Source organism: Hyaena hyaena, unplaced genomic scaffold, assembly GCF_003009895.1.
Source record: "Hyaena hyaena isolate Hyena2069 unplaced genomic scaffold, ASM300989v1 scaffold_137, whole genome shotgun sequence".
NCBI lineage: Eukaryota > Metazoa > Chordata > Mammalia > Carnivora > Hyaenidae > Hyaena > Hyaena hyaena.
The window spans coordinates 1,560,641-1,584,411 of NW_024080769.1; the positions used below are offsets into that span (position 1 = coordinate 1,560,641).

At 38.3% G+C, this 23,771-nt stretch overlaps 2 protein-coding genes across 8 annotated transcripts in view; one reads left to right on the plus strand and one right to left on the minus strand.

Annotated features, from left to right (window-relative positions):
• PEAK1 (pseudopodium enriched atypical kinase 1) overlaps positions 1-1,930 on the minus strand; it is a 308,018-nt gene extending 306,088 nt beyond the window's left edge. For all 3 annotated transcript variants that reach the window (XM_039238166.1, XM_039238163.1, XM_039238164.1), the window contains exon 1: positions 1,828-1,930. The gene's annotated coding sequence lies outside the window, so the exon portion shown is untranslated. The remainder of the gene's footprint in view (positions 1-1,827) is intronic.
• A 605-nt stretch (positions 1,931-2,535) lies between these two features.
• Positions 2,536-23,771, plus strand: part of HMG20A (high mobility group 20A) — a 73,373-nt gene continuing 52,137 nt past the window's right edge. For 4 of the 5 annotated variants that reach the window (XM_039238196.1, XM_039238194.1, XM_039238195.1 and 1 more), the window contains exon 1: positions 2,536-2,809. The gene's annotated coding sequence lies outside the window, so the exon portion shown is untranslated. Of the gene's footprint in view, positions 2,810-2,837; positions 2,897-23,771 lie in introns of those variants that run through there. The other variant, XM_039238197.1, reaches the window with a different exon arrangement.

The following is a 23,771-nucleotide window of genomic DNA, read 5'->3' on the forward strand; positions in this document are numbered from 1 at the left end:
CCCTGGGTAAAACTCAGCATCAGAACAGTTCAAAGCATCCGTATCTTGGTTCACCAAAATATTTTCTTCCCATCCTGGAACCCAGCCAAACATAAATATCAGCCCATGATTATATTTATGTGGCGGGGGGGCGGGGTTAGGGGGGTAGAGGATGGAAAGGAGCACCACACATCACAAAGCCTTAAAGAAAATAGTTTGACATTTTTTCCCACATAATATAATCAACTTGGAATCGGCCAAATAAAGACATGATAAAATATTTCCCCCCGACAGCTATGGAAAGATGTTTGTTTTTTCACATAGTTTGTGAGTTGGTCATAGCCAAAACTCACTAGCAATGGTATGAATTCTGCTTCCATTGTTAACTATTAATCTCTGGGGCTGAAGCTGTAACTCCCATCTTTGAAGCCAAGAAAACGTACCATACCAGCCATTATAGTTTACTAAACGAGTCACCAAAGAGAAGAAGTGCCAAGAACTTCAGAAAGTAATTAAAGCAGTCAGTGAATTGAGCTATCTAGAAACGTTCTGAGATTACAGGAGAAGCCATCATGAAGCAAGTATCCAAGATTGCTCATGGAAAGTTTTACCCCTGTGCATAATTCACGTTTTTCACTTCCACGCTGCGGAGAGCAATATGGGTTCTCCCACTACACACATTTCTACATCATTTCATTTATCAGGGAAAGAAAAAAAAAAAGCTGTAGCTGAACAAAAATCAGTACGCAGGCCCCAAAACAGAAACCTCAAGGCAAACCCAATTTAGGTGAAAAGCTGTTTACATACATCATCCAATGACCTAAAAATAGCCTTTTATGTAAGTCTCCAAATATTTAATTCAACATATAACCTTACCACATTTAACAGAGGCACAAGAAAAATGCATTAGGTTCTCTATAGCAAAGCCAATAAAGATGAAATCATGGTTTTAACTCGTCACTATCCCCTCAAAGCCAGCCTTCCAGTAACTCCATTCCACAGCTCTCATATTCTTAAACTTGGATATTGAAAACAAACAATCGGATTGCAAAAAAGTAACATTTAAAGGTGGGAAAGCTCCTCTTTCCTGTTGCTCTCAGCAGTCTTTAAGGTTGTCAAAGAACGAAAAACGAAATCAAATTCTCAGACGGATGGTGCAGGAGACAGGGCGGGGGAGGGAAGGGGGTTCAGACCGCTAGACCTCAACGCGGGAGGTAAAAAAAGTAGCAAGAACGGATGAGTCAAAGGGCAAAGGAGAAACAAATTGACCAACCGAACCACTGAAAATCCCCAAACAACCGAGCAAACCCGCACGTTAGTAGGCTCACAAGACGCAGGGCCAAGTTGGGTAGGAAAGAGCCCCGGGGTTTCGTCCTGGCGCGGTTGGCGAGTCTGCGCCGTATCCTACTGGGTTGGGAGCGGGATGACCGTGTAGCCTGAAGAACAAGAAGCCCTTCCTGCCCCACCGCATCCAGCTCTTTACAGGCTTCACTTTTCCCCAGCAGCCTCCCAGCCGCGCCTGGGGGCGTCCCTCGTCGCCAGGTCCCAACTTTCCCTCCTCTGGGGGGCGCCGAGCTACCGGGGCCCCAGCGGCCGGGGGAGACCGCGGGGGCGGGAGCGGGGGGCGCCGGCGGGCCCGGGGGCGGCGGGGCGCGGGGGTGGCCGGGGAGCCCACGCCGGGCAGGACGCACCGACCGCCTGGGCCCCCGCGGCGGCGCCACTAGACCCCGCGCCGCCCCGCCCGATTCCCCCGGGTCAGCGCCCTCACCCCAGGACGACCGTGGTCCCACAAGTCGGCGCGAGACTAGAAGAGAACCGAGGGGACGCGGGCAGCACTGCCCCCGTTACCTGAAAGAAGCACATGCCGCTGTGGTGACCACCATCGCCGGCCGGCCTGTCCCCTTCCTGGTGACCACAGCCGCCGCCACCGAGCAACTGACACTGACTAACAAGTAACTAACTACTCGCCGCCGCCGAGTCGGCCGCGCGCTCCCGGCCGCCCGCCCAGCCCACCAGCCTGCCCGCCTCCTCCCAGCTCCGCGCGCCGCCCCTCCGCGTGCACACTCTCCTTGACGAGCGAGCACGCGCGCGCGCACGAGCCTTCGGCACTCCGCGTTCTCCCCAGTCTCGCCTCCGCCCTGCGGGAGGAGTCACGGTGAGGCCCCGCCTCTCGCGTTCCTACCTCCAAAAGATGAGCCTATGAGGGCGCCTGACTGGCCGCGGAAGGCGTGGCCAAAGGAAGAGGGCGGGGCGACCAAGACCTTTCGCCGAGAGTCAAGGGAAATTTTGGTTCCATTAAGTTCCAGAAGAAAAGGGAAACGAAGTACTTGGCCCTTGTGGTGCCGAAGTTCCCTGGTCAGCCTGCCCTCGAATACAGAATATGTGTTTCCAAAGACTCCAATATAGAGTAATTTCCGATTTAAGTCTCAATACTTTTTGCAGGCCTTAGCAATTTTAAAAAACTACATCTCCCAGAAATCTCTGCGAAAATAAGTCTCACCTTGCGTAATCACGTAATCCTTCGCCGCATTTGAACAAAATAATCCCTTCATTTTTCTGAAGGTATGGGGAATAATATCCCATTTTCCTACTCACCGTAACAATTTTAAATGTTACTGCGATAGCAAAAGTTACCTATGGGAAGATGGCTAAGCGATTAGATAAAGGGAAAGAGACGATATCATAATAAAGTACTGCGGAGGAATTTTTTTCATGCTGTGAGACGACGGAGTGAGAAGAGTGAAGGCGACTGAGAGGGGCTCAGGGAATTGTCCTCTGTGCAAGGGACTTTCTTTAGGCCCCAGGGCCTGCCCGCCCCTATCGTCAGCAGGTCAGTAAGCAAGGCGAGCTTCGGGGTGGCCACAGTGGAGGTGCCCTTCACCCCTTGAAGATCATCTCTCTTTTGCTGTTGTTACTGGTTCGTCTCGGTTTGAGGCCGTCTGAATGGGGGCGCTCCACTTCCGGTTGGGGGAGGGGAGGAAGGCCGTCCTGGGGGAGGGGGAAAACATAACCCATTTCCTGTGGGGGTAGGGTGATGGATTGGGGGTGTCCAACTCACTTCCAGTGCCGGCGAAGGCTTGAAAAGGTGGTACTTGGTGCCATTTGCATAGACGGTATCTTAAAGCTTTGGGATTTGTGTTTTATGTGAAAATTGGGTTATTCCACAAAGTTGTGCTAATCACCAGCCTCCAGTTAGGATTTGAGTTTTGTTTCCATGTTTAAGATGGAAAATTTCCTTCCCCCCCAATTTTTTTAATGCCTTCATCAAAGTATTTGAAGACTCTTGTTAAAATTTCTCAGTTCTCCAAGACAGACTTTCTTGTGTGATTAATGAATTGCCCACCTCTCTCTGCTCCCCTACTCAAGTTCAGCCTTGACCGAGTGAGGTACAGTGGTGTTCTCTGCCTTGACCTGCCAGAGGAACTCTGTAGCAGCTCTGAGAAGGGGGTGGTTCATTACAGGACTCGTTGGTTTACATAAATTATGAGGCATTTTCACCTCACAAGCATGGAAGTATTGTACTAAAGTATTTGGTGTTACTTCCGGTGATACCATTGTTACCTTAAATTCTTAGACCTGTTTACTTTCGGCTACAGATTTTGCTCTGTACCTGAAAACAAGTTCCTCAGCCTTAAAAATTCTTACATGTAACTGAACATAGAGCATTTGTGAAAGTGGTGCTTTAGTACATTTTTTCCCTTTGTAATTTAATTAATTTCAGCCCCGATTAAAAACTGGCATCTACCCTTTGTGTTTTGAAACCATGGTGTGAGGGTCATGGTGCTCAGCTAGACTTTAAACAAGGGGGAAAAGTGGCTACAAAGGACCAAAGATGAATTAAGACAGAACTTTTTATTTTTCCTACGTTCTTAATGTTTTATAAGAAACTATATGTACAGTGGTAATAAACACAATTTTGATTCCTTGGCTTCTCCTTTCAAGTACTACTGTGTGTGTGTGTGTGTGTGTGTGTGTGTACATATACTGAAGGAATCAAACTGTTTGGAACTTATGAAATCTTAGCTTTAGTAATTTTAGAATATCAAGTGAACTGTAATGTCTTTAAAGAATTTTCAAGAGTAAGGCCTGTGTACTTTTTCCTTTGGGATTTGTTACCTAATCTATCCTCAGAAATTGAAGCTGTTTTAATTCTAGTTCTTTTTAAAAGCTATTGCACTTAGAGTTTATTATAAAATATGTTTTAAACTAAATATTACAGTAAGGAAAATATGTTCTAATCTTCTGCAGGCACTTTTTTTAAAAAACAAAAACACTTAGGCCCTAAGATCAGTGAGTTACTTTTTAAAAATATTTTATTTATTTCTGAGAGAGAGAGAGAGAACAGCGTGAGCAGAAGGTCAGAGAGAAAGGGAGACACAGAATTTGAAACAGGCTCCAGGCTCTGAGCTAGCTGTCAGCACAGAGCCCAATGTAGGACTTGAACCCACGAACCGTGAGATCATGACCTGAGCCGAAGTCAGACATTGAACTGACTGAGCCACCAAGGCATCCCCAGTGAGTTACGTTTTGAAAGACTAGAAAATTTCTGCAATAATTGAAAAGGCGAGACCTGATAATGTCTATGTTATTATTAATTGAAAGTAAGGAACATGTAGACTGCCCCAAGCAAGTATTAATGAATTGATTAGAAAAAAAGTGTTCACTATCTTCCATATTAATGTAATATAAAAGAAAATATGTTATGGTCACCCTGGTAAATTAAACTATTAAACTGTAGTATTGGGAATTATCAAAGTAAGCAAAGATTGTGAAACTAAATGAAAAAGAAAATGTAGTGAAAATATTGATTGAGATACAAAGGCAGTATTGCCTTTAGGAAACTGGGAAGCAAAGGAGTTTTTTAATTGGTCTTTATGCTATTCCATGGAAGAATTGCAGGAATATAGATATAAGAAAAATTACTGCGGCTAAAAGAGGAGCAGCTTGAAGAACTGTGTGTTCAGAAAAAAGTAATATATACAGCACATATCTGAAAGAAGATGTTTTGTGATAAGTGGTAGTTATTCATTGGTTCCTTCAAAGAAGAAATATTAGAAAAGTTTTTGAATAACAGGACTTGCTTTTATTCTGTTTTTATTACATCTTTAGAGAGTGTTTCTTTAGAGAGGCTTGCTACCTTCCAAAGGCTGCCCGCCTTGTTGCATTTTTCTTTGTATGTTTTAATAGAAACAGAGTATCAAAATTAGAAAAAGACTTATGTAAGTATACTTTCTTATTTCTTTGAGTTAATGATTTTGAGATTTTCATTCCATTGCTTGCCATCTATAAAAAAAGAAATTGTTGACACCTTTAGGATATTCAGGTTAGATAACCCTTTTCTTTTCCAAAAACAGTCATTGGATGTATGGCACTCAAAAGTTTGAAATACTGGACCGCCTGGGTGACTCAGTTGGCTAAACATCCGACTTCGGCTCAGGTCATGATCTCACAGCTCATGGGGTTCGAGCCTCCTCACGTCAGGCTCTGTGCTGACAGCTAGCTCAGAGCCTGGAGCCTGTTTTGGATTCTGTGTCTCCCTCTCTTTCTGACCCTCCCCGGCTCACGCTGCCTCCCGCTCTCAGAAATAAGTAAAACATTAAAAAAAATTTTTTTTGAAGTTTGAAATATTAAAATAATAGGTCAAAATTCTGGATTCCAACTCACTGAAATTTGATTATCCATAGAGTGCTAGATGCTATGTAAAGTACAAAAGTGTCTTTTAGTTTCAAAAGAAACTAAACCGCCTTACTTTGAAAATTCGGGCTAATGTTTGACAAGTATTGTTTTGTTGTACGTTTATTTGTTTTTGACACGTGTTGAGTGTTAAAGAGAATGTCTTATCAACTTGAATGGTTTTTAAACTTACTACTCTGCTGCCTTTATCTCTATTTCAAGACCTTCAAGCGTATTCAAATGAGAATACCCCCTTACATGGTTTTTCATTGTGTCAGCAGTAGTTTACTGAGTGCTTACTGTGGGATAGACCCTGTCCTAGGGACGTGTACTGTATCCATGAGACAAATACCCATATTCTCTTGGAAGTTACTGTCTCCAAATGAAAAGTAGAATATTGCTCCCTTGGCATTCCTAAATAAGATTGATCATCTGATCATTGTCCATATTCCCCCAAGAAACAGTCCTAAACTTCTCTCTTGATCTTGATCGTTAAGCCATTCTAAAACCAATTTTGAGTATTTCAGTCTAATTCTTCTCCACACCATGAAAGCCCCTCTGTTAAATGTGTAGTCCTGTTCATTTATACATACATCATGAACTTATCGTTCTGGCCTCCTTTATATAGTAAACACAAATAAAAGTGAGCAGTAGAGAAAAGTGGTATCAGAGAGGTCTGGTTTCAAAACTGATGTCCACCTTTTACTAACTGAGCTTGTTACCTTGAGCAATTTACTTGTCCTCTCTGAGCCTCAGTTGCCATAAACCTAAATAGGGTTGTTTGATGGATCGAGGATATTCTGTGTAAATCACCAGGCACAGTGACTGGTGTTAGGAGCTTAGTGAACACAATTATTTTATTCCTAATCTTGCTTCTGCTGTTTTGACCATTAGGATTTGCCTACGTGTGTGTTTTAAGCCTTACATGTCCCCAAAAGTATGGAGATGCAGTGCTAGTGTTATTAAAGTTAAGCCTTCTCCTATCAGCCTGCTTAGTTAGCTATCAAGATTTTATTTTTTATTCCTCGTGGAAAGGAGAAATCTCTAATTTTCCATGATCACTTTAGAAAATATATGTAATAGAAAAGTTTTGTGAAGAGATTAAGGAATCACCAATGTAATTTAAATAGTTACAGAAAGACTTTCAAATGATTCTTCTAAACCTTTAGCTAAGGCTTCTCATTATCCATCTACACATTCCTAACAGGATTGGTCTCTTAAAAAGAATTCTGTACTGTACTTAGCCTTTTCAATCTTTGTTCTTGCTATCCTCTGCCTGAAACACTTTCTCTTTCCCTAGGAATCTCTATCTGTCAAAATGCCATTGTCTTGGAAGCCCTACCACCTTCAACTTCAAGAAGTATTTTCTGATGTCGGTCCTTCTCACTCCACTCTCCCAAGCATATATACCCTGCCCATTGACCCTCCAGAGCTTTTTGTGCTTTCCTTATGGAATTTAATATCCAGTGCTGCTGCTGGTGTTTGTTTTTGTTGTTGCTATTTTTGTATGTAGAGTTTACGCACTGCCATAAAAGGCTGCAGACTATATCTTATTCCTGTCTAAGTCTGCTGAAATACCCGGCACAATGCCATTCACATCATAAGTATTCAGGGAATATTTGTGGAGTTGAACTGGCATTCGGGATATGATGAAACTGATTAACTCTTGTCCACAATGTACACATTAAGCACAGTAACAAGCATACAACTCAAATATTTGCCAAATGAAGGAATGAATAAGTCATGATTCTCACATTTGTGAGGATCTTAGGGTGTCCATTTATCAATGAGCATATATTAAATCCTTACTGTATGGTCAAAACTGTGAGAATTGATCCTTGCCCTCCACTTAAGTTGCAGTTAATATGTATAGACTCTGAAGACTTGAGGTGTTTGAAAGTGGAGTGGTCAGTATAGAGTTGTTTGCATTGTGAGAGATAGCCCAAGCTATCTGAATTTGGAAACAATAGATTTGGATATCAAGAGGTACTTAACTTGCATTTCCACTTATAGTTCACATACCCAAGAAAATTAAAATGAATTCACCCAAAAACTTTGATGCAAATGTTCATAGCAGCATTATTGAGCCCAAAAAAGTAGAAATAAACCCAACTGTTCATCAGTTGATGAATGAATATAATATAGCCATACAATGAAATATTATTCATCAATAAAAAGGAATGAAGTAGTGATGCATGCTATAACATGGATGTATCTTGAAAATGTTACACTCGAGTGAAAGAAGCCAGACACAGAAAGCGACATAATGTATGATTCCATTTCTATGAAATGTCCACAGAGACAGAAAGTATATTAGAGATGCCAGGGGCTGCATAGGGAGTGACTGCAAATGGGTATGGGGTTTCTTTGGCAGGTAATGAAAATGTTCTGGAATTAGATGGGTTATGGTTGTATAACCTTGATACTAAAATACCTTATATGTCAATATACTAAAAACCACTGAATGGTACACTGAAGAGGTATGTGAATTATATCTTTAAAAAAGAAGGAGGTATTTAAACTTAAAGAATTTGGATTTTTTCCTTAGATCCTAGAGTGGTTAGGTACAGGACTAGAAACATGTTGAGGATCAGGTGAGGATGGATATGAAAGTTTCTGGCTATCTTCTGTCTTAGTGAAGCAGGCAGTGAGGCACTTAGTTAGTCTAGAAAGGTGTTGACCAAAGAGAAAGACATCCTAGAATTCTGAAGGACTCTATAGGTTTCTTTTTGATTTGGTCAGGGATGTAGTATATGGTCAACTTGGTTTCTGTGTGAAGTCAACAGAATTTAGAGGGTGAAAGTATCAGAAGGTAAAGGAGTCTTAGCAATCAACAGGGAAGTTAATGGGTAAGTTGCAGAACAGAGACTGGACAAAGATATTAGAATTTGATTCTAAAACTCTCCTGAGATGATAAAAATAGAAAATCTTAAATGGGAAGGAACCAAGGTCCTTGGTGAGGCCAGTGCAAATAAAGGTATCCATTTGAAGAAATATTTGAGCACCTTTTATGTGCCAGGCACTATTAACTAAAACTATAGCTATTTTCTTTATTTGAATTATTGTCTTAGGATAAAGTCTTATGAGTAGGTTTATTCATTCTAAGAGTATGGGCATTTTATAGTTCTCGATACAATGGTTATATTATTTCTCTAAAAGGCCATACTAATTTTCAATGTCACCAGCAATGTATGAGTGTTGTTTCTGCCATAATTTCACAGCAAGTTTTTGGCTAATTGAATAGGTATAAAATTAGTCTTTATTTTGGCTTTTAATATACCATTTTCTATACCATGAAACTGGCATTTTTTGAAGCGTGAAAGCCTTTATATTTGCTCTTCCATCTAAAATACCTTCTTTTAAAAAAAAAAATAAAAAAATAAAATACCTTCTTTTAAAAAGATAGGGATTTTTTAGGACCCTAGAAATTAAACCAGCCTCTAATTTGAATCAGCCTAGAAACTACCTTATTTTTTAAACGATAGTCACATTTCAAACCACAGTTAGCCATAATTCCAAATACCATTTGACTAACTTAATTCTAATAATTTGGTGTTGTAGGTATTAGCTAACTTTACTTTACATGGGAGAAAATTGAGACTTAGAGACCTCAAGCACTTGCCCACAATCACTTAACCAATAAGTGATAGACAGGACTTGAATGCCTCTCAGGTGAGTTATCATTCTCATACCCCATGACCCCTCAGTATCACTACTAAAATTTTCTAGGGGCTAACAGAAACTGGAAGAGATATCTGAAATGGAACTTGGATAGTCAGGCACCTACCCCTGCTCATAATGAAGCAGTTAGCAGAGAAGTTTTTCATTTGCTTCATTTTTTTCTTGGGGAGGCTGTTGTGCATAGACAAAGGGAGGAAGGACTCTAAGCCACATTTTCAGGGCCTTTTCTGTTTCTTCCTAATGGGCAGGTACATACTGTCCCAAAATCTACAATGGGAACAAAGGAGGAGGAAGGCAGTGGTAGGAAAGCAACTGCCTTTGAGTATATACAGGATGGTAGAAGGAGCAGACAATTGGCCCTAAGAGAGTTCCACAAAGTAACTTTTAAAATAATTTCGGTCCACTTGGGTGGCTCAGTCACTTAAGCATCCCACTTCGGCTCAGGTCATGGTCTCACAGTTTGTGGTTTGAGCCCCATGTCAGGCTCTGTGCTGACAGCTCAGAGCCTGGAGCCTTATTCGGATTCTGTGTCTCCCTTTCTCCCTGCTCCTCCCCCACTTGAGCTCTGTTCTCTTTCTCTCTCTCAAAAATAAAAACATTAAAAATAAAAATAATTTCAAGTCTAACCTGGTAACAAGGTTAATATGATATTCAAATCATGGTAGGTGTTAGCAAAAGAAGAAAGATTCTTTCATTTTTATTCAAGTATAGTATACTCACTAAACAAATTTAAGATTAGGAAAATTAAACAAGCGATGCCATGTTCCAGTACTGGCTTTTAGTAAGAAAAAACATCGTCCAAATATATAGATAAGGCAATTAAGGCCCCAGATTATGCACCAAGCAAGAGACACAGTCAGTGCCAGAGCATACACCTTCTGCTTCCCAGCACATTTTACTAAGTTGACTGATATAAGTGAAAACAATAACGTGCGTGGTCATTTTGTAGTTTATATGTATGATTTGTTATCCTTAAGAGAGATCATTGCTCTGTGTATCATCAAACATAATAATAGATACCCACACACCAGATTACTAGATATTAGAGTATTAGGTTAGAATAAGTGATACTGAAGATCAAATTAAACCCTGGTCTATCAGATAGTCTCTGTGTAAATTACACCTAAATAATGTTTATCTGTATCTGGTGTTCCATTGATGAGGGTGAGAAACATATCTTTTGAAAGCTGATACAGTAACATTATTCATAAACAAATTATGATGTATATGTTTATATATATGTATTCAAGCATTTGAATTTTCAAAACAGCCCAGTCCTTTTTCCTCCCTACTCCTTTAAGTGAATCTAATACCCCTCCTTCACAAGAAATATATCCAGATACTCCACTTTTTTCTTTCTTAGCTTCAAAATGTGTATCTTTTTATTCTCTTTGCCATCTCCACACTTCTTTCATTTCTGTACACCATCGCTTTAATTCCTAGTCTCTTAACACAGACCTTTCATTTTTGTTGCTGGTGGTATCACAGTTAGTACAATTCCTTGGGGAAACAATATAGCTGTTGTATAAGCAGTAATAAAGTGTTCATAGTCTTGAGCCAGTAATTGCACTAATAGGATTTTATTCTGAGAAAATACTTCAAATGAGGAAAGTAGTTAAAGGCACAAAATGTCAATAATACAAATATCTGTCTAAAAAAATGGAAACCTAACTATCAAACAAGAAAGTAATGGTTGAGCAAATTATTACCTATCTGTTCAGTAGGCTCTTAGGCATTTTTTTACAATAGCTTTTTTTTAAAATACATAGAAAGCTGTTTTAAGAATATTTTTTTCAAAAATTAAAAAGGAAAAAATAAGTAGAAGAAAACAATAGAAGAATTTATGTGACTTGTGTATATTTCTGAAGCATTTGTATTTGCTGTATAATAATAATGGACATTTATTGAGCATTTAGTGGTGTCAGGCACAGTACTAAGGCAATATTATGGAAGTAGTGTTGAGTAGTCAGTAAGAAAAGTACTCTAGAGTCAAATCCTAGCTTCATCACTTATTACTATGTGACCCTGAAAAGGAAATGGGAAATAATAACCATATCCACATTAAATCCACATAAAGCGCCTGTCACTTAGTAAGCCCCCAGTAAGTGTTTTTGTTACTAGACATTTTATAGAGATGTTTCATTTAATCTTCACATCCTCGTAACAACTTTGTAAGTATTTTCATTTTAGATAAAGGAAAATTGAAACTCAGAATGTTTAAATATCTGGGTTAAGTAACTTGCTAAAGTCGCAGCTAGTAGACTAAGTGGAGTTTTGATGGAGAACCTTGCAGTGACCTCCGCTTCTGGGTCTGAAGGACTAGGTTGCTGCAGACTTCATGCTTTAGCTGAGAACAACGTAATAAGGCAAATATCAAAAAATAAAAATATAGGGAAAGCATCAGAGACATACTAAGATAGCCAGGACTTAAGAAACCAAAATTATGTAGCCCAGGGAACTTCAAAACATATATTCTATGCTTCACTCTAAGAATTTGCTTAATTCATAGTACAGAGAAGAAATTTGAAACTTAGCAGAAGATTTCTGCTAGAAGTAGAGGAACCATTGTAGCTGGGTACACAAACATTGAGATTTAGGCATCCGTGCGTGGCCAGGACTGAAGGGCCAAAATTCCAGAAGAGAAAAAAAAAAAAAAAAAAAAAACAGAAGAGAAGGTTAGGCACCAAATTTTGTAAATTTATTTTNAACTTAGCAGAAGATTTCTGCTAGAAGTAGAGGAACCATTGTAGCTGGGTACACAAACATTGAGATTTAGGCATCCGTGCGTGGCCAGGACTGAAAAAAAAAAAAAAAAGAAAAAAAAAAAAAAAAAAAAAAAAAAAAATTCCAGAAGAGAAGGTTAGGCACCAAATTTTGTAAATTTATTTTTCCCTCAAGGTATTTGCTGCAGAGTCAAAGGCTGAGAAGGCTAAGCACAGAACCCTTGAGAAGCAGAGTGAAATTTCTTTCCATCTCATAATGTTACGAAACAAAAGTTAAAATTGTGGTCCCTCCAAGGAGGAAACAACCTATAAATATCCCAGACTGTCAAGTAGAATTCCCTAAAGGACTACGTACATCCTTAGTGGAGGCAACCTAGAGGTAGAGAAAGAACCCTACAAAAATTGCTGCCTAACCTCAAATCAGCTCAGTTTTGGGTAGAAATAAAGTTATCTATCCTGTTGCTGTATTCCTGAGAAGAGGATGATTTCTCTCTGAAGGAAGTAATATCATCCAGAGCTTCTACAATTTTTCATATTCAAGATCTACTTTTGTGAGCAAAAATTACCAGGCATATGAAAAGAGAAAGATTGAGAGGAAATGCAGACAATGAGAACAGATCAAGGAGTTATCAGACACAGAATGTGACTAGTAGATTAAAAAAAAAAAAATAGACGCTAAGATAGATCCCTTGAGGGACCACATGGGAAGATCAAAACAAGGTACAGATAGAGAGAGCCACAGGACCTAGGACAACCGCTTTTATGAGGTTCTGTGGGTGAAGTGCTTTGGAGTTCCCAGGCTAAGGCTTGACTGGTCAATTGAAACCAAAAGAATAGCATTTTGGTAAGCTCCAAGGGGATCTTTTTTTTTTTTTTTTAATAGTTTATTTATTTTTGAGAGAGAGACAGAGCATGAGTGGGGGAGGAGGCAGAAAGAGAGGGAGACACAGACTCTGAAACAGGCTCCAAGCTCTGAGCTAGCTGTCAGTACAGAGCCTGATGCGGGGCTCGAACCCATGAACTGTGAGATCATGACCTGAGCCGAAGTCGGACACTTAACCAACTGAGCCACCCAGGTGCCCCGCTCCAAGGGGATCTTACCTAGAGGGCATGTAAGAGGAAGGCCTTGGGAGGCCTTGTGTTATCTATTACAAAAGCTATTGGGGAAGTCATATGAGGAACTTACATTTATGTGTGACTCTACAGGCTGTTGTCTAAGGCAAGTGCTTTCATGAGGGAGGAATGTCAGTTTAAGTCCCCTGTCCCCCAGGGCTGCTTGGCCAAACAAAATGGACACCAATGCAGCAATACCATGGAGTAGCTTAGCTAAACTTTTGACATAATGACTGAGAATTTTCCAAAAAAAATGAATGACATCAAGCCATGGGTTTCAAAAGTGCAATAAACCCAAAGCAGAATAAATGCTAGGAGTACCAAACTTGGGCACTTTGTAGTAAAACTGCTGAAAGTATCCAGAGAATTAAAGACCCTTCATATTTAGGGTGCCTGGGTGGCTCAGTTGGCTAAGCTCCGATCATGCTCAGATCATGATCTCAAGGTTCGTAGGTTTGAGCCTCGCATCGGTCTCTGTGCTGACAGCTAGCTCAGAGCCTGGAGCCTGCTTCTAATTCTGTGTGTGTCTCTCCCTCTGACCCTCCCCTGCTCTCTCTCTCTCTCCCTTAGAAATAAATAAAACATTAAAAAAAAAAAAAGACCCTTCATATTCAAAGGAGCAATGATAAGACTGTCATCTGACTTCTCAACAGAAATAATGGAGGTCAAAAAACTGAGGACTACAATCTTTAAAGTGCTTAAAGAAAATAATTATTAATCACTATAAAATTCTATTCCCAATGAAAATGTTGTTCCAAAGTACATGAGACATAAAGAGATTTCCAGAAAAATAACTAAAACAACTTATTGCATGTAGACCGTCACTAATGGATACAGCCACATTGACTATATAAAACAATAATGTCTTGGGGAGCCTAGGTGGCTTAGTCGGTTAAGCATCCAACTTTCACTTAGGTCATGATCTCGCGGTTCGTGAGTTCGAGCCCCGCGTCATGCTCTGTGCTGACTGCCAGCTCAGAGCCTGGAGCCTATTTCGGAGTCTGTGTCTCCCTCTCTCTCTGACCCTCCCCTTCTCACACTGTCTCTCTCTCTCCTAGAAATAAATAAAAAAATATTAAAAAAAAAAAAACAATAATGTCTTTTGGGGTTTTAAATATATATAAATTTAAAATGTATGATAATTGTAACACAAAAGGTAGGATCAGTGTAAATGGAAATAAAATATACTAAAGCCCCAGCATTGTCTGGGAAGTAGTAGAATTACTAATGTTTAATTAGACTAAAATATGTCAATGCTGCATCTCTTGTATAGCCAATAAAAGAACACTAAGTGAATGTATAGCTAAGAGAAAAACAGAATAAAAAATTACTAGGTTAATCCAAAAGAAGGAAAGAAGAGAAAAGAACATATAATAGATGAGGCAGATAGAAACAATAACATAATAGGTAGAAGCCAGATTTTTTTTAGAAAATAATTAAAACATAATAATTGCCAGATTGATTTGTTTTTAATCCAACCATGTACTTCACATGAAAGACACCCAATAAATGTAAAGACCCAGAATGACTGGAAGTAAAAGAATGGAAAATATATCATACAAACACCAAACAATATGTATAGTATAATATATATTAATAGTAATATACACTAGACTTGAATACAAGAATGACTAGAAATAAGAATAAATATTTCATAATTATAAAAGGGTCATTTAAGTAATCTAACCTTAACGTGAGTCTCAAACCCACAACCCTGAGTTCAAGAGTCTCATGCTTCACTGACAGCTAGCAACAAACCCCAAAAGGATCAGCAAAATGTAAGGACTCTAAGTTTTTGTGTCTAGTAATACAGCTTCAAAATATCGTTCTCAAGTTCATGCACATCTTTTGCCAAAATAGATCATATGACAGGCCATAGAGAAAATCTTAACAAATTGAATCCAGAATATGTTATCTGATCACAATAGAATTAAGTAAGAAATGGATTATAGAAGAGTAGCTAGCAAACTCCCCACAAAATACATTTCCAAATAACCCTTTGAATCAGAAAGAAAACACTATCGAATTAGATCACATTTGCAACAAAATGAAAATGGAAATATAGTATATCTAAGTATAGTTGAATCTTCTAAAGCTGTATTTGATGGTAAATTTGTATCTATAAGTGCATGTATTAGAAAAGAAAAAGTCAAAAATCAGTGATTTAAATATCCATCTCAAGAAAATAGGAAAAGAACAGCAAATTAAACCCAAAGTAAATAGAAAAAGGAAATTATGAAAAGTAGAAATTAATGAAATAGAAAGCAAATGCACAATAGGAAATATCAACAAAGCAAAAGTTTGTTCTTTGAAAAAATCAGTAAGATGCGCAGACCTTTATTAATACTGATCAAGAAAAAAAGAGAACACAATATTAGGAACAAAAAGGAAGACATTTCTCTACAAATTTTATAGATGTTAAAATGGTAAGAGATAGTATAAACAACTTTATGCAAACAAATTTAGGTGAAGTAGTAAGCATACGTTACCAAAATTGGCACATGAAGAAATGAAATATATGAATACTATCTGTTAAAAATATTGAATCCATTGTTTACATTTTGTTTACAAAGAAAACCATACCTAGGTAACTTTACTGGTGAAACTTGACAAATGTTTAAAGAACAAGTAAGCCCAGTCCTATTCAAAATAGAATTCAACTTGTTTTCTGAAATCAGCAAAGCCATGATGCCAAAACCCAACCATGACATTTTGAGAGAAGATATTTACAAGCCAGTCTTTCATGAACCAAGTAATACATTTACCAAGTATTACTTGGGAATATAGAAAGTCTAAAAGAATCTACAAATTATTAGAATAAATGAATTTTGCAAGGCTACTTGATTCAAGATCAAAATAAAATTAATTTATATACAAGCAACAAAGTTTTAGAAAATGAAATTTATAAAAACAATACCATTTATAGTGGAATAAAAAAAAATCAAACTTAAGTCTTGCAAGGCCTTTTGACAGAAACTTTGACAGAATTAAGAGCTAATAATCTGTAGTCACTTTGGGAAACTCAGTTCTGTGAAGATTAACTTCTTCCCAAATTGGTCTATAGCTTAAACAGAATCCTAATAAAATACCAGATATAGGGTAGAAAGAGGGAATGATAAATTGATTTTAAGTTTATTTATTTTGAGAGAGAGAACGCATGCACATGAGCAGGGGAGGGACACAGAGAGGAGAGAGAATCACAAGCAGGCTCTACACTGCTAGTGCAGAGTCCGACATGGGGCTCAAACTGAGATCATGACCTGAGCTGAAATCAAGAGTCAGATGCTCAACTAACTGAGCCACCCAGCTGCCCCACAAATTGATTTTAAAATACACACAGATATGCAAAGGACAAAGAATAGTAAAGACAATCTTAAGAACAAAGCCAGATGACTTTTATTACCAAGTTATAAGGTTTATGGTAGAGCTACAGTTATTAGCATCATATTTGCACAGGGATAGACAAATGGATCTATGGAAAAGAATAAAGAGTCCAGAAACACTCTAACATATATGTGATTGCTTGACTTATGACAGCAAAGGCACTGCAGTACAGTAGGGAAAGAATGGATATTTCAGTAAATAGTGCTGGGTCATGTGGGGAGAAAAAAATGAATCTTGATTCCTACCTCACAACAACAGTCAATTCCAGTTGGATCATAAATCTAAATGTTAAAGACAAAAAAACCCTCAGAGAAAAACTGAAAACATCTTAACAATCTTGGAATAGGTAAGGATCCAAAAAGAAAGGAGAAGATTAATTGGACTTTATTAAAATTAAGAACTTCTTTTCATCAGATGGCACTATTATAAGAGTAGTAAACAAACAAGTCACAGAGTGAGAAGACAGATTTGTAATGTATATATCCAGTAAAGGACTTGAGGCACTGCTAAAAATCGGGGGGTGGGGGGAAGACCCATCAAATTTCAAAAAGGACAAAGTACTTAAAAGGTGCTCCACAAAAAAAAAAAAAAAACCTATCCAAAGACAAATATGCATCCATTAATTGTTAATCATTGAATAAATTCAAATCAAAACCACAGTGAGATAGCACTACATACCCTATGAAATGGCTAAAATTTTTAAAGACTGACAGTACCAAGTACTGTTGCAGTGGAACAACTGAAACTCATGCTACTGGTAGATGTATATGTAAATCATTAGAACTATTTTGGAAATCAGTTGGCTGTATATTCTAAAAGTAAGCATACATATATCCTCTAATCTAGCTATGCCTCGTGCTTACCCAACAAAAATCTATACATACATTCACCAAAGGCAAGAATGAACAAGGGTATTCATAGTAGCATTATTAACAGTCTTAGTACCCATCAAAGCAAAAAGAGTGAATAAATTCTTGTAACAACATGGATGAGCATCAAGCATAATACTGAACAAAAGAAGCCAGACAAAGATTAATATATAGTGTATGGATAAAGTTCAAAAATGAGCAAAACAAATTTATGGTGTTAGAACTCACACTAGTTACTTTTATGGGGATAGAGAATGAGAGGGGTTCCAAGGCAAATGAAAGTCATACTTTTCACAAAGTATGCACTCACAATTTGTATAATTTAGTTTACTTAACCTCCTCCAAATGACTTTAAAGGTTATGTTATTTTTCTAGACACACCACACACTATTTACACCTACCACCACTCCATCAAAAGGGTTCTTGCCAGATCACTAATAACTTCCATGTTGCCAAAAAAACACACATCGTTCGCATTCTCATGTTATCGCTCAGCAACATTTGGGTTTATCTTTTTTCTTCAAGTACTCTGACCCATTCACTCCTGGTTTTCTGACTGCCTTGGTTCATGTCTTCTGGGACAGCTTTTCGAACTCCTCTGTTCATCTTCTAATTAGGGAGTTCCTCTGGACTCAACCCTCTTATTCTACTATCTCTCCCCAGGATATCTCTTACATTCTTGACTTAAAATACCAGCTACCATATGTGCTGAAAATTCGTAAGTTCCTATATCCAGCCCAGACTTCTTAGCTCTAGGGTCGGGTAACCAAGCTTCCAACTTGTTATTTATCTCAACAGCATCTTACCGTGAACATATTCAGTGTTAAGCTCTTGATCCTTCCCTATTTCTACATCTTTGGTCTTCCTGATGGCTAGAAATCTTAACGCCATACTTATTTACTAACTTCCTAATTAGACATCTTGAATCATTCTTTTTTTTTTTAATTTTTTTATTTTTATTTATTTCTAGGAGAGAGAGAGAGAGACAGCGTGAGCAGGGGAGGGTCAGAGAGAGAGGGAGACACAGACTCTGAAACAGGCTCCAGGCTCTGAGCTGGCAGTCAGCACAGAGCCCGACGCGGGGCTCGAACCCACAAACTGCGAGATCATGACCTAAGCGAAAGTCGGACGCTTAACCGACTAAGCCACCCAGGCGCCCCGTCTTGAATCATTCTTAAGACCCCTCATTACCATGTACTTGCGAATGCGTGAACATACACAAACACACACCCATCCAGACCACTACTAGATTATATTGATCTTGTTTCCTAACTAGATCTTGGATTCACCCTCTGTGCTATATCTCCACTCCCAGCACCCTGTTTTAAGCCACCATTGTGTTGTGGTGGACTATTGCAGTAGCTTCCAACTGGTCCTTCTATTTTTTTTTTTTTTAACATTTGTTTATTTATTTGGAGAGGAGGGTGGTAGACAGGGAATCCCAAGCAGGCTCCACATTCAGGACAGAGCTCAATGCGGGGCTTGATCCCACAACCATGAGATCATGACCTAAGCCAAAATCAAGAGTTGGACACTCAACCAACTGAGCCACCGAGTCGCACCACCAATGGATCCTTCTAGATCCATTTTTACTACCCATTAGTCCATTTTTCACACAACTTAGAATGATCCTTTCAAAAGTATAAATATATCATGCCTTTCCTTGAAATTCTTCATAGGTTTGCTCTTAAACTTTGGAGAAAACCCAAATCTTTAACATAGCCCCACATCTCTCCAGAATTTAGTTCTTGTCTACCTCTCTTTACTGTTCTTCTCTCCTGATAATTTTCTACAGCCTTCTCTCACTTCCTCCGAAGCACCAAGTTCTTTCTCACCTCAAGGCCTGATAAGCTAGTTACTCAGCATGGAACGTACCTATTTAACATTCTGCTCCCTCTCCTTAAAGAGGTCCCCTGTCTAAATGACAACTACTATTATTCTATAGTGTGCTAGTTTCCTTCATAGAATTTTTTTATTTTAAATTTTGTTTATTGGTCTATTTGTTTGATGGCTTTCACCTTTTTTAAATTTTTTTTTTTTTTATTTCTGAGAGAGAGAGGGAAATACAGAATCTGAAACAGGCTCCAGGCTCTGAGCTGGCAGTCAGCACAGAGCCCAACGCGGGGCTCGAACCCACAAACCGTGAAATCCTGACCTGAGCCAAAGTCGGTGCTTAACTGACTGAGCCACACAGGCGGCCCTGAGGTCTTTCACCTTAAACCATCACTTTTGTGACAACAGAGATTGTTTTGTTCCCTGGCGTAGTCTGGTATATTAAATAAATGCCCATGTTATGTGTTTAGTAAATATATGGTAAATGAGAAAAGATAGCATGCCACCTTAAGCAAAGTATAGGTCAGGAACCATTTCATATGTGTGCCTGTACCCTGGGAACATGAAGGGGTTATTTGTTTCCTTTGGTTTAGTCCTTTATTTCTTCAAAAGTGCTCTCTGAGAAAGGCACCACGTAATCATTGTAATGCCTGGAGACTGTTTTTGATGATAAGTCAGTCTTCTCAGTGATGTATATTTTATGTGCTAAACGGAACTGTCAGTTGTGGACAGATTTTACTTAAGCCCCCAAAGAGGAATATGCCTGCCCACATTTCTTAGGTTAGAACTCTTAAAAACTAGAGGCAAAATGTTCTCAGTGGTAATCTTGACTAAGTAATTTGTCTTCTTTTCTAGAGTTCCTTTTTTTTTTCTTTTAATTCTTAGAGCATTAAAAAGGAAAGATGATCAGGCCACCTGGGTGGCTCAGTCAGTTGAGCTTCCGACTTTGGCTCAGGTCGTGATCTCACAGTTTGTGGGTTCGAGCCCCACATCGGGCTCTGTGCTGACAGCTAGCTCAGAGCCTGGAACCTGCTTCAGATTGTGTCTCCCTCTCTCTGACCCTCCCCTGTTCATGCTGTCTCTCCTTCTCTCTAAGAAATAAATAAAACATTAAAAATTTAAAAAAAAAAAAGGAAAGGTGATCTAATTGCATTTGCTTACTGCTGAGATTAACAATATTGTTTGTGTAAAGGTTATTCGCTGTTTTGGTCATATAAGTATGTCAAAATGCCACCACAATAAATATATGACATGCCTTTGAATCACAACAAGGCAAAAATGACCACATTTCATAATACGTATGTCTTCATATATGTTTTATGAGCTATACAGACCTATCATGATTTGATATTACAGAATATTCTTTATTTTCTTAAGAGCTTGTGTGTGTTTTCTTCATCTTAGATTTAGTTTTTAATTAAAATTTTTATTGTTTCTGGGGTGCCTGGGTGGCTCAGTCGGTTAAGCGTCCAACTTTGACTCAGGTCCTGATCTCACAGTTGGTGGGTTCGAGCCCCATGTGGGGCTCTGTGCTGACAACTAGCTCAGCCTGGAGCCTGTTTCAGATTCTGTATCTCTCTCTCTCTCTCTCACCCTCCCCAGCTCATGCTCTCTCACTCTCTCTCTCTCTCTCTCTCTCTCTCTCTCTCGGAAATAAATAAAATATTACAAAAATTAAAATAAATAAAATAAAATTTTTATTGTTTCTAAGCTAATTTCAGTAAAATGAGGCCTTAAATTGTATGTTTGGTAGAAAATGATAAGTCTAACAATTTGAAGCGTTTTCAGGCCAATAGCATGAAGAAAAATTTCTCTTTGCTTCCAATTTTAGGTCAGATAAATTTCATTTCAAGAGGAATAGTTTTAAGGAATTATCATATTTCTTAATGTACCATAAATGAGGTAGTCTTTATTTCTAATGTCTAAATCGTACTTAGAATTCTCACATAAATTGATAAAACGTGACAAATGTTTATCATGCATCTAATTATGCAGGTTCAGGGCTGTGGTGGGGAAAGGGGACTAGAACAGGAATGAGGATTTTGAATGCATAGAAAAGTTAAGTTTCTGACATCATCACCATCATCATTATTACTCTGCCTTTAGAGAGTTTATTCTTAATTCTTTGTCAATGAAATAATTTTTAAACTTTATCTATTTATTGGTATTTGCACATTTACCAGACATTCATAGCTGTTTTCATATCAATGAAATTAGTGTTCATAGGAGTTTTAAAATGTCTGCTCTCAGGTATGACTAATTATGTTTCTGGATTTCACAATCCTCTGGTTGCTACTGCAGGCTTTTTCTTCAGGTTTTTAAAATGTGGATTAGTGACTCTGGAGCTAATGAGATAATATATTAGAGGAATATTTGAATTTCTTTCTATAGTACTACAGCAGTATATAAATGTGGTACATTATGGTTATAGAGGGGGTGGGGAGACTTAAGTACAGGGAACTCTGCCATATGTAAGAACAGTCTTTTCAAGTTAATTGCCAATTTAGGCAGTGTATTAAATAAACATAATGGTTTTTATGTTTATTTCGAAAAAGGGGAAAGAGCAGCTTTGTTTTGCCAGAAAGACAATGTCAGCTGCTAGCCATTTATTTCCTAGCAAAACAAACTACTTGCAAAATTCTAATTGGCAGGTTTCTTCTCCCTGGCGTTTAATTAAAATCTTTCTCTAGCAATACATGATACTGAGGATAGTGTACAGATTCATTTATCGTACCAAGAAAGATTTGGGCCAACTACATCTTTATAGCTTTCAGGCATCACTAATTATGTGTCTTCTCTGATTTGTTTAGCACTATCATTGGTAAGGAGAGGGGTAAATACATTGTTTACCATCTTCTCTATTATGCCTATCTCACCATTTCTAGAGTTGTATTCATTTCTGCAAAGAGTTTAATGGTTTTTTTTTTTAGATAAGTAAAACCTTATCACACTAGAAATTACAACTAAGTTTTTGTGTGCAGTTTAATGTCAGTCATGTAATAAAATAATCCTGGTGCATAGGATTGGAATTCATCTCTATTTGTATCCTACCTTAGAGTGCTACCCTATAAATGAATATTGCTGCTCCAAGGGAGTGGAAGACTAAGGATGAATTGATGTAATTGCATCTTTATTATTAAAAATATAGAAAATGCTTAGACAGTAATAAAGCAACCATTTTTATGTATCAAGGACACTATCTTGTTAGTTAACAATTGATATCATCTGATAGGAGGCTTGAGTTCAATGATTTGAAATTCAGAATGCTGTTTTTCAAATAAATTAAGTGGATTTAAATTCAGTGGTATATCATTAAAAAAATTTTTTTTAATGTTTATTATTTTTGAGAGAGACAGAGACAGAGAGCAAGCAGGGGAGGGCCAGAGAGAGAGAGAGACAGAATCGGAAGCACGCTCCAGGCACTGAGCTGTCAGCACAGAGCCCAATGCGGGGAACAAACCCACAGACCCTGAGGTCCTGACCTGAGCCGAAGTCAGTCGCTGAACCAACTGAGCCACCCAGGCGCCTCCCATTTTTTGAGTGTAGTATAATGATTGTGAGAGCCTTTTTCCTCCTAAGCACTTACATTGTTAATTAAATCGTTTCTTTTTTTCTTTTCCAAACTGTGCCTTAAGCATGTGTTTAACCTGGTGTATTCAACTCTTAGCTGAGTGAGCTTCATGTTTAATTGATTCAGTAACTTAGTAAGTATGCATGATAAAAAAAATAAATTGTAGCTACAGATCTGAACTTACTTTGCTATAACCTGTAATAGTCTGCTCAACACTCTGTTCTTTGTCTTTCAAGGAAATCACAGCACCCAAAACTTATAACCTACTTTACTACAATAGTGCTGACATGTTTTGGGAGCCTAGAAGGCAGACAGAAATTTCACTGGTGTTATGGGATCTCACTTGGTTTTAACAGCTTCTCCTACCTTACTTGGCAATACATGTATAATAATATTGAATGGCATTCTGTCTCAAGAGATTTGGGAGTTGATAGTAACAGAAATGTGTTGAAGGAAAGAACATAAATACTGTGATTAAAAGGTTATGGGAGAGGGGCACCTGGGTGACTCAGTTGGTTAAGGGTCTCTTGATTTCTGGTCAGGTAATGATCTCACAGTTCGTGGATTCAAGCCCCATGTTGGGCTCTGCTCTGACAGCGTGGAGCCTGCTTTGGATTCTCTCTCTGCCTCTCCCCTGCTTGCACATGCTCCTTCTCTCTCCCTCAAAAATAAATACACTTAAAAATAAATAAACTGTTAAGGGAGAGACTAGAAGATTACTCTGATAACTTGTTAATTTGAAGAGCAAGCATGTGTTTAAATATGTATGATACTGTGGAAAATAATCTCCCAGTTCAAAAATTAAGAGTAAACTCCATCATAAATCGAACTAAAGATATATATGAAGCATTAAATCTTATGATACTCATTTATTTTATCTTTTCATAATTTTGTTTCTTTCCTGGACATAAGCTATTTGATATAGTTTATTCTTTTTTATTTATA